The sequence below is a fragment of the Agrilus planipennis genome, unplaced genomic scaffold, assembly GCF_000699045.2.
Source record: "Agrilus planipennis isolate EAB-ADULT unplaced genomic scaffold, Apla_2.0 scaffold35, whole genome shotgun sequence".
NCBI classification, from domain to species: domain Eukaryota; kingdom Metazoa; phylum Arthropoda; class Insecta; order Coleoptera; family Buprestidae; genus Agrilus; species Agrilus planipennis.
This window is the reverse complement of record NW_020438957.1, coordinates 1,158,955-1,174,689: the sequence shown is the minus strand read 5'-3', so window position 1 is coordinate 1,174,689 and position 15,735 is coordinate 1,158,955. Positions and strand designations below refer to the sequence as shown.

The 15,735-nt window shown below is 33.5% G+C and overlaps 1 protein-coding gene across 2 annotated transcripts in view; it reads right to left on the bottom strand.

The window, feature by feature from the left end:
- LOC108744799 (protein sprouty) overlaps positions 1-15,735 on the bottom strand; it is a 57,908-nt gene that overhangs the window by 18,371 nt on the left and 23,802 nt on the right. The window contains exons 2-3 of one of the 2 annotated variants that reach the window (XM_018480717.1): positions 11,414-11,495; positions 3,559-3,624 (exon numbers count right to left, since the gene is read on the bottom strand). The gene's annotated coding sequence lies outside the window, so the exon portion shown is untranslated. The remainder of the gene's footprint in view (positions 1-3,558; positions 3,625-11,413; positions 11,496-15,735) is intronic. The other variant, XM_018480719.1, reaches the window with a different exon arrangement.

The window sequence follows — 15,735 nt, the reverse complement described above, 5'->3', positions numbered from 1 at the left end:
ATCGATTTTCACTTCTGTTGAATTGAATGCCTATAATAAAAAGATTTAAAACGCAACTGATTTTAACAATAAACCTATTAAATGCCATTTATGAATGAAAATAATTTATCAGGTTCATAAGGTTAAAGATAGGCAATCGCTAATCTAATTCTCGATCATTAAAATAATACTTGTTAAAATAAGTATTAAAACAGAGGGAAGAAATGGGAACTACATTGATCTAACGCATACAGGCTTTTTTATGCGTATTGTATAATGATATATAACAAATGAATTTACTGGTAATTCTTTTGTATTAGTGAAGTACGAAATAATATATTCGAAACTGTCCATAACGGCTTCGGATAAAACGGTCAGTCTACGATAAACGTTATAACCAATTTCATAGTCACTACATTCTGTTCTCAATGCGTCACATTTCTTTCGTCTTAAAAATAAACAAAGAGCTCCCCTATAAACAATATGTTGTTACAGACGATGTCATTTTAAGCGACCTTTTAATATAATATAATATGAAACCAGCTGAACCTCTTGCCCATTAGGTAATTTATGAATTTTACAGGGGTGGTCGCAATTTCGATCTTATTAGATCTCCATATATCTGAACGGAACATCATCGGTTTGGTTGGTGATATATCGATACTGCCAATGGCGTGCTGATGAGATCTAATAAGATCGAAATCGTAATAATAAACTACTGTTCGCCCATTTTTAATGCAGACATTATTAACGCCAGTCTCCTTCATCATTTCTTTATTTTGCCGTGAAATACACTACCTACAGGTTAATACAGATGGTAGCGAGAGATCTCCAACAATTTGGATACTTTTTGAATTGATTTCATTTATACTTTATTCTTTATTTTTACTTCGATTTAATGATTTTTGGTGATAATAAATACCTGTGATTAAATGTTAATGTTTCCCTCTTGTTTCAAGAGAGTAATTGCTGTACGGGATGCAACATACGTTTGTACAGTATGAATAAAACTTATTTTAAGGAACTTAACTTTAGTCTGTTGATACTTAAATTAAAAAAAAAATTGGAAGAGTTATATTATTAATAAAAATCCTACGCTGTTTCGTTTCATCGCAGTTGCTCTATCTCCGATATAAACTTTGAAAATGTCTATTATAGGTACACGGTTTAATTTGCTAACAAGAATGTGTCTAAATTATCTACTGCATAAAGTCATACCGCCTCCAAAAGTACTTGAATACTTCCTACAACATAATGTTCAATTGCTTTATTTCCAGCTACAACCGCATTAACCTAGTAACGATTACAAATAATCAGATTTGTCAAGCAACTTTTATAGTGCCCTTTTTGCAAGTTAACGCCAATCCCACGCGTTAGCCACATGTTACTTAAACAATAAAAACAAAAAAAATGCACTTATAAAATATCACTTGTTTTTATATTATGTTGCAAGTACTTATTGTTCTATTCAACGTTATTTTGATAGCAGACTGTGAATAAGATAAAATAATATTCCTGATGGCTAATCCAAGCGATTAATATAATTCGCATTCAATTAAAATTGACGGTACGTCTCACATATTAATTCAATAAAAATGCACAGACTACAATAACAATATGTAAAAAAGGTATTGATATTTAAACAACAAAGACAACAGTGAAAATAACTGAAGAAACTGATGGCGTCCCGAGTCGAAAAATTGGGACTCATTTTATCCTCAAATGAACTATTTAGACTCATTTTTTCCTCATTTAGACGTTTTTAATCTCAGATACCTCAATAAGTTTTCATAAGACTCATCACATTGGATTCTAAAAAGTCTCATTTTATTCTCAATGTCTGCAATCCTATGGCAATAGTCCTCAATTTAACCTCAACAAGAAAAGAATGAGACTTTTTGAAGACAAAATGAGGTTTCCTAAATAATCTTTACTCCTCAAAAGTCTCATTTTGTCCTGATACGGGAAAACCGCGGATAAAATGAGACTTTTGAGTCTTGTAGTTTGAAATATCCCTAAAAATTCTATTGAGATCAAATGAGGACAAAATGAGTCCCAATTTTTTGACTCGGGGTTGTTTCCACCGTGATTTTTTTATCAAAAATTTGGTGAATGTTCTTCACTGGCAAATTATGTAATTTTGTTGTGTCGTTTTTGATTCGTGGAAGCAGTTTTATGTCTTATTAGCAATTCAATACCTATGTAGGTGATGCAAGACAGCAATGAAATAAGGAGCACAAACCGATTCAAGAATTCACGAAGGCGTATGGACTTTTATACACAGATTTGCGCGCAAAGGTATATATTCATTCCCACGTGAATTAGTTTGCGTTGGATGTAAACGTTATATAAATACAAAGTCTGAAAACTTTACATCAGACCGTACAGCAACAGGCGTTAAACTAAAAAAATTCAACTTTTTCTTTTATGTATTTTCGAGCAAAAGATGAAGGTAGAGACTTTAAGCGCCTAACTAATGAGACTTCCCTTTTCCGATCGAATTTCCGTTACTTCTCGTTTTTCAGATTTTCTCAGGGCTTTAAGAAGTACAACTCTTCGAGCAAAAGATGAAGGCAGAAAACTCAAAGGCTTAACCAGTGTGACTACCTTCTTTCGATCAAATTTCTGTTACTTCTCGGTTTCTTGATATTCTCAATGTTTCAAAAAGTATGTACTTTCAAGCAGAAGATGAAGGTGGAGAACTCAAGGGCTTTACCAAGGTGGCTGCTTTCTTCCGATCAGATTTCTATTACTTCTGTGTTTTTTAACTTTCTCAGAGCTCCAAGAAGTCTGCACTTTCGAGCAGAAGATGAAGGCAGAGAAGTCGAGGGCTTAATTAACCAATGTGATTTCTTTCCGCCAATCCTTACTGATATTCTCAGTGCTTCAAGAAGTTATGTATTTTCAAGCAAAAGATGAAGGTTGAGAACTGAAGGGCTTAACCAGTGTAACTGATTTCTTCCTATCAATTTTCTATTACTTTTGGGTTTCTTAATTTTCTCAATCCTTCAAGAAGCATGCACTTTCGAGCAAAAGACGAAGACTGAGAAATAGAGAACTTAATCAATATTAGTTTGTCCTTTTGATAAAATTTCTGTTACTTTCGGTTTCCTGATATTCCCAGTGATTCAAACAGACGATGAAGATAGAGAAGTCAAGGGTTTAACCAACATTACTCCTTTTTTCTGATTAAATTACTATTAGCCCTCGATATCTAGATAATTTCTAGTTCCGCATTGTTATAAGGACACTTTCCTTGACCACTCACATTCTCTTACTTTTCCGAATTTCTAAAAGAGTGACCACCCTGAGATCTTATTATTATAAGCAACTTCTTGCTTCTGTCTAACAATATCTCATGGGATAAGTACATTAATTTGAGGGTATATCGCAGGATAATTATAAAATAATTTTTTCAGTTCGTATAAATACTTAAAAATTTTGTAACACCTTCAAGTATTCCGCCAATTTCGCAAAAATTCCTAGTTCATTACCGATACGAATTAATTTATTTTACAATTAATTTAAATTAATGTACGAATCTAAGCAAATATAAGCAATGTTAATCGTTGAACTTACCCAGATTTTTTTATTTTGGCCAGTTACGGTTGTTATTGAATGAATAAATCGAATTTGGTTGAAAACCTGAAACAACAAAATCATTGTTAGTTTACTGAAGTTGAAATCAGTCTGGCATTGTGTACACGTAAAGTTAAAAATAGTGTTAATTTTATTTTGAATATCTGTTATCGTAAAACTGAAGGAAGTCTTATCACTGTAGGAAGAAATTGTAAATTCATGTTGTGGAAATGCGAACGAGAGTCACTCAGAAACAAATGTTGTGTTGTTGTTCTTAACAATTAAATTATTATTATCCTCTAATAACTACAATCAAAATTTTATCTTACATTGATTTCCGGTGTTGTGGTTTACTCAAAGAAAATAATTCTGTATGTGTAAAAGCATTTCATGTTCGCGTGCATTGTAAATAATACTGAGGCATGTGTGTTTTATGAACAAGGTTAGATAATTTGTGGATGCTTACGGATTTAGTTTGAAAAAAAAAAAACTTAAGCTACGGTAACACAAGCATTAGGGATATTATGTAATACAATGTAAAACCGAAAAATTATGAAATGATAGCATTCGCGAATAACAAAAAATCAATAAATCGACACTAAGGTCGACTACGTAAACAATTTGATAACAGGTATGTATTGACACTTGAACTTTTCGTTTGTAGTCCGAGCAAAATTTAAGGACTGCCGCTATTATTCTGGATGAGGAAGAGTATATGTATGAAAAAAAATCACAGATATCTTTAGATTCACAATAAATGGAGTTGATGAATGGATTTATAAGTATATAGTCTTGTGGGCTAATCTTATGGCTAATTCTAGCGGACATTGAATTAAATATCACCCTTACCATCATCCCAAACCAATCATTGGGCAAGTCCCTTTCAAAAAATGTTACTATAAGAGAATGAACTAATAAAAATTAAACATTTTTTACACTTTCAGGATAAGATTTTACTAAAGAATCTGACGGCTTATTCAGAATGTTTTTTTTATAAGATAAAAAGAACGGAAAAATATGTACTAATAAATAAAGATTCAGAAATGTTATCGTTCGCCGAATTTAAAATAAAAACAAATACAAGGGCACCTTCACAAATAAACCTAATGTACAATACTAGGTACAATAACTTTTTTAACTAACAGGCCATATAAAATACGATTGTTATAAATTAGGATTTCGGCTTTAAAAGATGTACGTGAAGTATCCTGTTTATGATTGTATCTAATCTGTTAGCATCAGATAGTTACATTTTTAATTCCTTTAAACCTTTTACGTCATTTGTTGACCAGACGTTATTAGCGGTTTTTTCGTCATTTTAATTCTGCTAATATCTTCCATCTAATCTTGTGTTTATGTACAATAAAAGTAGGCATACACAGAAAAAAAGTTATTGGCATATTAATGAGTATAGTTAATGTTTTTGTTTGATTTCCAGACATGTTGATAACCTTCATGTTTGAATAAAATTTAACAAATATCACGAACAAATTTTAATTACAGTAGATGGTGGATGTTGTGAACATCGCAAAATGGAACCTACTATAAAGTAAACAGCATAATAATTACGCTAGGCCACCGTATACCGTGAACAAATTAAACCTTCGCTTATAGAAACGAATGTCCACTGGCCTGAATAATCGAAATTTCGTCGTGTTATTGCTGTAAATCCTCGACGCATCGATCTAAGTGTAAAATGATAAAAATAATCGTACATTTCGGCACAAAATGTTGACGGCGTATACACGCGTGAGTGCAAAAAGTCTCTAGTAAGTACATATTGGCCAAGGTTTGTATGGAAACGGCTTAACGAGTCGAACATGAGGGTTATTATACGACATGCAATTTCAGCGCATCTGCAGTCTAACAGCTCCCGTGTTACTTCTTGGCCGTTATCGGTCACGTCCTACATGTTGCATACATATGTATGTATAGTAGTCGCGTTAATTCTACAGTAAGCTCGAAGAAGACGATGAAGTCGAAAATAAACGCCAACAAAACGAGCGAGCGTCAGCACTCGAGGGCAGAGACAGCACAAGAGGCAAGAGAGCGAGCAGTAGCACACGCCTGCTGCTTCTGACTGACCAACAAGAAGAAGAATAAGATGACCACGTAGTTAGTAAATCAATAATAAATGTATTTTAGTTTCCGTTGACCGCTACTGTACACATGATCGTTGGACGGTCGTAGACAGCTGAGTAAAGTCACTTTTACAATAATTGTCTCCCCCTCCTCTCACGAATCTCGCACTAACTCACTCACTCCAACTCATACCCTTTAAACAGAGCGTGTCCGACCTTCTAGAGGCCGCCGGCTACAGTCCATGCTGAAAACGTCCGGTAAAAAGGCTTACTTTCGTCGAGTGGACCATAGCGACGAACTAATGGTAAAGCCGATTGTTGCATTATGGAAATGGAATTATTGTCGTCGCTTAAAAGCGGAGGAGAACGGGTTCTCCTCTTATGTTCCCCCCACGGTCACATTACTGAAATAAGTGTGCCCACTCGTTATCACATTTTTCTTTTTTTTTTTTTATAGTGCGTGCAGAACAATGTGGAAGTGATTGTATCGGAGGTGGTTTGTAAACGGACATCTGGTCGAATAAAGGGAACGGAAAACAAGGAGAAGGTAAATACACCATACCAACGGCCAAATGGTATCGTTTTACCGTGAAATAGAAGACGCTCACGATGGAAAGACTGGAAATACTCCAGCCTTTACCGTGAGCACTCAAGATGTACAATAGGTACCATACGTAAAATCGCCATTAATAAACGTTTACGATTTTTGTTTAAATTTCCTTCATACTTCCCACCTATTTTATTTCTTTACTCATTATGAGTAATTCAGTCCACAATTCTAAATTAATTGGTAAAACTTTGACCTTTCTACATCTTAAGAATTTATTTTTACGGGGCAATGGGTCTATCCTGATCAAGGAAGACACCGGATGGAGTATTTCAATATTTGACTGTACTTATATTATTGTTAGTTTTCGGGTTTTAGCCCCTGAAAGACTTCGACCTACCACCTTAGAAAGAAGAACTTTTGAAGATGTCGTCCACGCGTGTCTACAAAATGTTGAGAACAAAAAGTTCTGAACGACTTCCAAAAAGCCCGAAATCTGACAATAACATCAACGATGAAAGCCAAAATATTTGTTTGTTGATTTTTCTATCTATCTAATTGACAAGTCATTATTGAAAAAAAAACAAGTGCTCAATTAAATAAATTTCGTGCGGATTAAAAAAATTATAATTTGATAACAGGTACATGATTAACAAATGTGTTTTTACGTAATGTTATCTACACCAAAACATAAAAGTCTTCCTATATGTTTACATATGTATTAGGTACATCGAAATATCTTCTAATAACTGTTCGTTTAAAAACCGTTCAGGATTTAACAGGTCAGCTTGAGTGTTCTTCGAAAAACACCTGCGGGTCTTCTTTTGATGCATAGTTGCGACTGTGGCATTTTAGGAATTCTAATACTGTGAATCACGAGCAAAATCGTACAAATAGCAAGACAGTTTAATATATCTTTGAGTAGGTGGTCCACCAAACTATGAACGTTAATTTAATGTTTTAACACCAAAAGTGTTAGAGGTTTACATTAGATCGTCTTCTACGTATGAATATGCCTATGTACAGCGGCAGTTCGTATGAATCAGTCAAAATTATTACCTGTTACAATTATTTTTACATTAACAATACAGGTAGGATTCATTCATTTATATTATTGTATAGGTATATCTTACAATTACACTGTCGATCATACTTGTTTACATTATCGGTTTGTTCACGTTAACAAGTGTTGTTATTTATTACAGTAAAAGTTTCTTATTCACGGTTTCGTTGTTCGCGTTTTCATTATGCGCGGGTGAAAAAATTGCAATCCAGTTCCTGTATTCCCGGCTAAAAATTTCATTATTCACGGATGCAATCGGTAAACAGAAAAGGATTCGGTGTCATTTATTAAGGGGATTGACCGCAATAGACCGCTCGTGCCTAGTGTGAATTTTTTTGAAACCATGGGTTTCTCTTCTAAACATTGTGATTTAACGCTGCGAGATAAATATCTAATTTTTTGTATAGTAACAGACAAAGGTTCACACTAACTCGGTACGTTTTTGGTTTTTAGTAATATGGTCATTAAAAGCTTTTACAAGTGCTTAAAGTTGATGTTTCTTGCAAGACACGTATTTTCAATAGAAATTAAAGAAATAAAAAATGGCCTTCGACAGGCTTTAGAACAAAGCTTTATCTATCTTGCTACAAAATTTCAAACCTCTGTTCCAAATATTAAAGTCATGATTTCTAGAACCGATAAGCATGTTTTTACTCTATGACGCGTGTACCACTGAATCCCCTTAATGTATCGGCATCTTTTGAGTATGTACTGTTGGTATATGCCGAGGCGACTTTTATAAAAGATGTAACCGAGTGGACTAATTCAAAATTCAAAACAAGAAAAAATCACAAAATTTTTTTAGCCCTTGTCTAAAGCTGATTATAATGATTAATTTTAATTGCGAATTTCCCAATAAATTGATTTTATTCTGATACATATTGGTTTTATTATGGAACATTAGAACGTATCCCCTATGATTCCATACTAATTACCATTCCATATCCACGGTTTCTGTATTCGCGGCATCTTTATGGAACGTATACCCCGCAAATGAAGAGCTTTTACTGTAATACCCTAATACTTGTGCTGTTACTGGATACCTTTATTGAGTCAATGCATAATGAAACTATATTCAACGGCTCAAGCAGTCTTCAAAGCAAAGGTTTAGTTTGTTCATGATATACGGTGGCCGAATATAATGAATATGCTGTTCGCATTATGGGTTATTCAATTTTTTTCTTATTCAGCACAGTTTATTTGCCTTACTTAGAAACGTCGTTTTGTCATCTTCATAATGGAGATGACTTGCTCGTGACAAGTTTATAATAAAGTTCCTCATTTGAGACACGTTTTACGGTGCAATAATGACAAAGCTATATAGGTACTCAAATACACATAAGTATACAATATGTTTTTTTCTTCTCGGCGTATGTTAAACGAAGCATTACAATTTATTTTACATTCCGAGGAAACCTTTATGTAACGTATTTTTAACAACCGCTATTCGGGGTTTAAGCCCGTTCTTTACCGCTTTCTTTAATACGGGCCGGTCGTCAACATTATACATTTGCGAGCTATTCATAGAATTGTTAACTTAGCAAAACAGACAAAAGGATTTAAAGTGCTCTTTTGATTTCTTTTACCATACTCTAGTTTTAAGAACGGCAACTTTTTCTTTGAAACACTGTAATCGTTACTTAAACCGCGAATCCAGTACAAACAAGAGTTAAAAATAAAATTTAAAAAAAAATCTAAAGAAAATCCTTTCATTAAAACATCATGTAAATAACATCTGAAGTTACAGAAGCTTTCAACAAAACTTTCGGTAGGATTAAATAAGAACATGTCATGCACGAGGCTAAAAATACATCACAAGAAATTCATTGAAACAATTTTTACATCTATAAATATCAGTGGCGACTGGTGCATAAGGTCATAAGGGCACATACAGACTTCTAAAGAGAAATGTAACTGTTTTCTTGTCATATCCTTAATAATAACAACGTAAAAAATTTCTTCATATCGAAAAACTTACGTTCGCAGGTATAGTTCGTACAAAATCTAATGCTCCTTCACATGGGAAAAGGCGGACCTTACTATATTTTAGTGTCCGACCGAAACTGGTTTTTACGACCGAAACCGAAACCGAATTTCGGCAACGGTCTCAGTTTCATCATGTTGAATGACACTAAACGTCAACAGAAACAAAAGGTAAACGACTAAATTATAAACTAATCGTGATCATAATATTGCAAAAGGCGACGACTACTAATAATTTCAAGTAGGTACCTGTAATCGTTATTTCTTATTAGTATTCATAGTTAAACAATCTTATGTTATGGCGAAATGTCTACTAATCTACTTCGCTTGGATCGAATTTAACGCGCCGAACATGACCGAGCAGAGCGCGAGAAGTCCCGAACGCAGTTTCGGCTAGGTCGTAGTTTCGGCAGGTTTGCCGCCGAAACCGAAACTAAACCGAAACTCGTTTTTTTTTGCCGAAACTCGACCGAAACCGAAACCGAACTTTCGGTCGGACACTACTACTATATTTTACATTGCGAAAACACCGATTTGGACGACAACTGTGTGCCTCACGCTACGTAACTAAGGAAAGAATTATAGATAATAAACTCATTGTAGACAGCGGCGGTCAGAGGTAATAATGTGGAACTCAATAAACGGTCGGAGTTTTGTCAGTATGCAACCGAAGGCTAAGGTTCATCCGATTCTGAAGTATTTCCAGTAATCCTTATACTTTAAACACTAAAAGTCTCTCTATATAATATTGCGATTACACAAAGCTAAATGCTTAACATAAATGCTATTAATTAATGTTAAAAGTAGGTTACTAAGAATTTTGTTTAACGTTTTATTGCACTGCGTGACAATTTAATAGATTATGATTTGTTAAAATTTAGTTTTGTACACTTTCTAGGGCTGTAACATAAAAGTGTGTAGGTACTCTTAACCTTAGTTTATTCACTGAATGAAGTTTAAAATTACATTTAGTAAAGCTAATCCATAAACCTTTAAAAATACTGTTAAGTTCAAAGTTTAATGTTAGGACTTTTAACATTTATGTTTACCTTTGCAAAAACGTGGTAGGCATGGGGGTTTTCCGTACAACACTATGGGCTTGTAAGATCATTTGCTCACGAAAAATATGCAATACTTAACTGTTAATCATTAAATCGTTTAAAATTGATAAAACTACATAGATTTCAAAGGAATTTGGACAAAGGATCAAATAAAGGAATTTAATTTTTTTTAACCGTTTTGCTACATTATTGCAGCTTTCTCAGCAACTCATTATCGAAAAGAATGAGTATAAATGAGTTATTGGTGTTAATTGGCACCCGAGGTACACTCCTTGAAGGCTGTAAATCCCTACTGATGGTGGTGACCCAAAAGTACGATTTTATCCTGATTTCAGGCAAAGTGCAATCGCATAACTTCCCAGGTAAGAAATTGTATTTACTGCTTACTGCTTTCCACCTTCGCCTTAAATTCAGGTGGTAATTTCGACGAGGGGGGTAGTAAAACACTTTCCCGCGAGGGGACGTTGCGCTTTCTCCCATGAAATAAGGAAATATTTCGTGTTTCCTTCCGGTAGGGGTATGATAAAAAATTAATTATTTCACCTACAAACAAACTAAAAACCAATAAATTATGGTAACGCGCCTTGTATACGGATTACATTACAAACACGTGTTTCTAATTATATGGAATGTTTATTGGTTGTATCGAGAGATGCGAGTGGAATCAAAAACGAAATTGTAATTAATTGCAATTTTCTTAGTTAGTAGCAAAATAGAATGTCGCTGTTAATAGACCAACAGACTGTGACGATACGCGATGTTGGTAGGTATACATAGGTAGGTACGTACGACTATATTTGTATGGCCCCGTTTTCAGAAATATGAACCTTAACTCCACCGTAACCGGCAGAATAAACAGGAATAAATTTAATATAAATTAATTAAAACGATTTGTATGTTTTCAATGATAAACGACGATTATTATTACTTCACACATGTGATAGTAACGCCACGATAAAATTCTGTTATACAAGATTGGATTAAAAAATAATTGACCAATTTGCAAAAAATTAGGTTACGCTTATATAACCAAGTATTGATAACCCATTAAAATTAACACTATCGACAAATTTTCGGAAAAAAACTATTACAATAAACAGCTATATGCTTAAATTCTTACATAATTGGCTCGGCCCATTTAGATAGTCTTGATTTTCTAGGAAAGGCGCGAACATCGAGGAGAAAGAATCTATTATTCTCACCTGTAAATAAAAAACAAATTGTTAATTAAACGAGTCGAAAGTCATGTAAGTACTAAAAACTTATTAAGCAGAAATATTTACTTTCTTAAAAAAAGATAAGAAGCAACTTTTACTTCATCATTAATCAGAAATTAAACCACATGATATAGCTTTTTAGATACAAACAAATCGGGCAAGAAAAACTTAACTCTACTAAATATATTTTACATATAAATTTATATATGTATGTAAATTACTTTTTTTTCCATTCCACTATTATAAATAACGCATATTATCTTTCCAGAAGTAAACAATGCCAGTTATTTCTTATAAAATGTAATAAACACCTTTAAATAAATGTCTTAATATAATCGAGGTTGATGATATTTAATTACATTAAAATTATTAATTTTAGGACATCATAAATACACAAAATACAAGCGATACCTATTAACTTTTATGGACAAAATATAGTATTTCCATTTGTTTTATATAAGATAAAATCTGTTTGAATATGCTTGCAAATAAACATTATGTGAAATAAATGAATAAAGGTTATCACAACCATTAAAGACTACATACATATAAATGTGTATATGTGTGCGTTCGAGGCGATTTCAAAAAGTATTTTTAAAACTGCCTTATCTCAAAGCAATTAAAATTCTAGCCAAATTGAAGTGGGCATTGAAAATTACAACGAAAAAGGTCATTAATTCCCTCAAACTATTATGTATGGTTGGTTAATAAATAAGTTGAACTATCTGGGTATAACTACGTCACACATACATCCACTATCCACTCGAAATTTGGCACAATTTTACAATGTGCTAACTGACATTTATTCCAGACAAAAAACATTTAAAAATGAATATATTTTCATCACAAAAAGGCTCTGAAATGGGGAGTCAAAATTAGTGAGATAGACCTATCACATAATATTATACTTATTATATATCTTATACGTACGTATAATACTTAGATTAAATATTTTAAAATTGTATTGAACCGGCACATTTGCAGATTACATTCATTTTACAAGTGTTGAAGGTAAATTGCATCCTGTGATTATAGATAATTCGTACAGTTATCTTAGTAGCTCTAATCTAATTTAATTTCCGGTTAGATATATACGTATCAATTATAATTCGCACTTTATTTTCAGCTTCTCATTAATCATTGTGTAAAAAGTGCCGTTCGCTATCTCATAATATCAGCTGGTATCTATGTGTGAAGTACATACAACGGGTAGGTATGATTTTATACATACATGCGTACATTCGATTTACGACGTAGGTTTGTGTAAAATTGTTCTCAAAAATATGTTCAAAATATGTACAAAATATAAAAACGTATTTTCTTAATTAAATAATTGCTGTGTGACTGAACGGCGGTATTGCATCAAAAGGTGTTCAAGAAACCATCGACTCGCATTAGAACTTTAAGGAAGGATCTTGTCCTGGATCAGGTCAAAAGTTAGGATGGTTCTTCTTTTATTTTGAAAGACAACTTTCAAGTTCTTATTAGCAATCGTTGGTCTAAAACTACCATAGATTGCATTTATTGTATGTAGATTCGTTTGACAAAATCAGGTTGTAGATTATTACTGTATTATAATTTATAATTGTAAGATTGAAAATTTAATTTTTTGCTACAGCTGTTTCGATTAAAAGAAACATATAATAAGACGCTTGCATTGCGATTTTACGACACGTTTTGCTGTGTGTATGTATAAATATACGTTACAGTGGTTTATAAAAAGGTCGAGTTTCTTATCGCGTAGGAAACTGCCCCAATAACCAATGCTTACGAACGACATTTACTCGTTAACGTAATTCCTAATTCTTGTCAAATTCAAGTTTATATAAATATACACATACATATATCTTGTCTAAGAGCATCTTTCTCATTTGTTGAATTAATTGCTATTTTAAGCATAACATTAATTGTTATTACACTGAATGCAAAAGAATGTTAATCATCTTGTGTTATTTTTAAAAACATGAAATCAATAATAAACACTATCACGTTTATACATTACAAATATGGACAATGTCAGAATTAAATAATAACATTCATTTTTTCAAAACTGGCCGGTCAATATTGAAATGTATTCATTTCATATTAGTATATAAAACGACATAAAGTCAAATAAAAAATCATCGAAATGAAAAAACAATTGGGTTAAACATTTACGATAATAAAAGTAGTGCAAAAAGCTCAAACTCCCATGCTAAAACCCGTCACTAAACAGCTTTCTTCAGTAACAAAGTTTACTTCAGTCCCTGAAGAAGGTATTTTTGTTACCGAAAAGTGTACCTTAAAAGGGAAAAAATTGTGGGGGGATGGTGATGACTTTGAGGATAGGGGTAATGAAACGTCCAAAATTTGACTGGGCGTATAGGGTGGACCTGCAGAAGCATCTGAGGCTAGCGAGACGCGATAGCCGAATCACCAGGTGTCTAGCGTAAACAGTCGTTGAAGGTATTGGACCGCAGGTGCTTACTTTCGAACACTAAAATCCGAGGCATTCACCCCTACAAGTAATTCGCAATCGACCCTACTCATCAAGAGAGACCGAGGTATAACCTACCTGGCCGATTGAGTGTCAATGGTCAGGAGAAGGTGCCTGAGTGCAAGTAATAGTCTGACTGTGGGGGGGACTTATTTCTCGAACATCCGTCCAGTAATGGAGATTAGTACAACGGGAGGCCTGGGGGAGAGGGAGTAGGAAAACCTCCTGCCTATTCAGCCGCCTGAGTGAATCCGTAGTGAAAGTGCGGAGGAAAAAAGGTGAACCTCGACGAGTGAGGGTATTTATCTGTTCGGGTACCAAATCCGCTAAGCCTGGCAGGGATTAGACATGTTCAACATGCATCAAGGGTTCTAGAGGTATTGTTTATCGGCTATTATGTAAGTGCAGAACAAAGAGCGAAAAAGACCAGCAATCGTCTCTTTCCAATTATGTTTAGCGTTATATAAAAGCCTCCTTTAGCTATAATACATATGCGTATGATATGTACATAATGTATCGGTTTATATAGTTTGTAGCATCTTTTCCATGGAGCAATCCACCATTACGTAACATTTTATATGGCTTGTGTTTGGGCGTAATACAACATTCATATAAGGTTGACTGGAAGAAGATGGAAAATTGGTGTGTAGCACAATTTGAATAGGTGGTTTTGTAACTGTGCCCTGTCGGGTTGAAATATTAGCTATTTTACCATAAACGCCCACTAAGACATTTACATGCAGCATCAGACCTCTCATACTAAATAATCGTCGGTAATAAGAACCTGTTCGAAAATGTTTGACTAAAAACGGTACAGAACTTTAAGGAATTTATTCAATAATTGACATTTAGAATGCTTTTCTCACTAAAAACAACTGTTCCAATTGTTATGATGGCATAACTGATATATGAAGTATTAAATATGAAGTTATTAGTCTATCCACTCGAAATTTGGCACAATTTTACAATGTGCTAACTGACATTTATTCCAGACAAAAAACATTTAAAAATGAATATATTTTCATCACAAAAAGGCTCTGAAATGGGGAGTCAAAATTAGTGAGATAGACCTATCACATAATATTATACTTATTATATATCTTATACGTACGTATAATACTTAGATTAAATATTTTAAAATTGTATTGAACCGGCACATTTGCAGATTACATTCATTTTACAAGTGTTGAAGGTAAATTGCATCCTGTGATTATAGATAATTCGTACAGTTATCTTAGTAGCTCTAATCTAATTTAATTTCCGGTTAGATATATACGTATCAATTATAATTCGCACTTTATTTTCAGCTTCTCATTAATCATTGTGTAAAAAGTGCCGTTCGCTATCTCATAATATCAGCTGGTATCTATGTGTGAAGTACATACAACGGGTAGGTATGATTTTATACATACATGCGTACATTCGATTTACGACGTAGGTTTGTGTAAAATTGTTCTCAAAAATATGTTCAAAATATGTACAAAATATAAAAACGTATTTTCTTAATTAAATAATTGCTGTGTGACTGAACGGCGGTATTGCATCAAAAGGTGTTCAAGAAACCATCGACTCGCATTAGAACTTTAAGGAAGGATCTTGTCCTGGATCAGGTCAAAAGTTAGGATGGTTCTTCTTTTATTTTGAAAGACAACTTTCAAGTTCTTATTAGCAATCGTTGGTCTAAAACTACCATAGATTGCATTTATTGTATGTAGATTCGTTTGACAAAATCAGGTTGTAGATTATTAC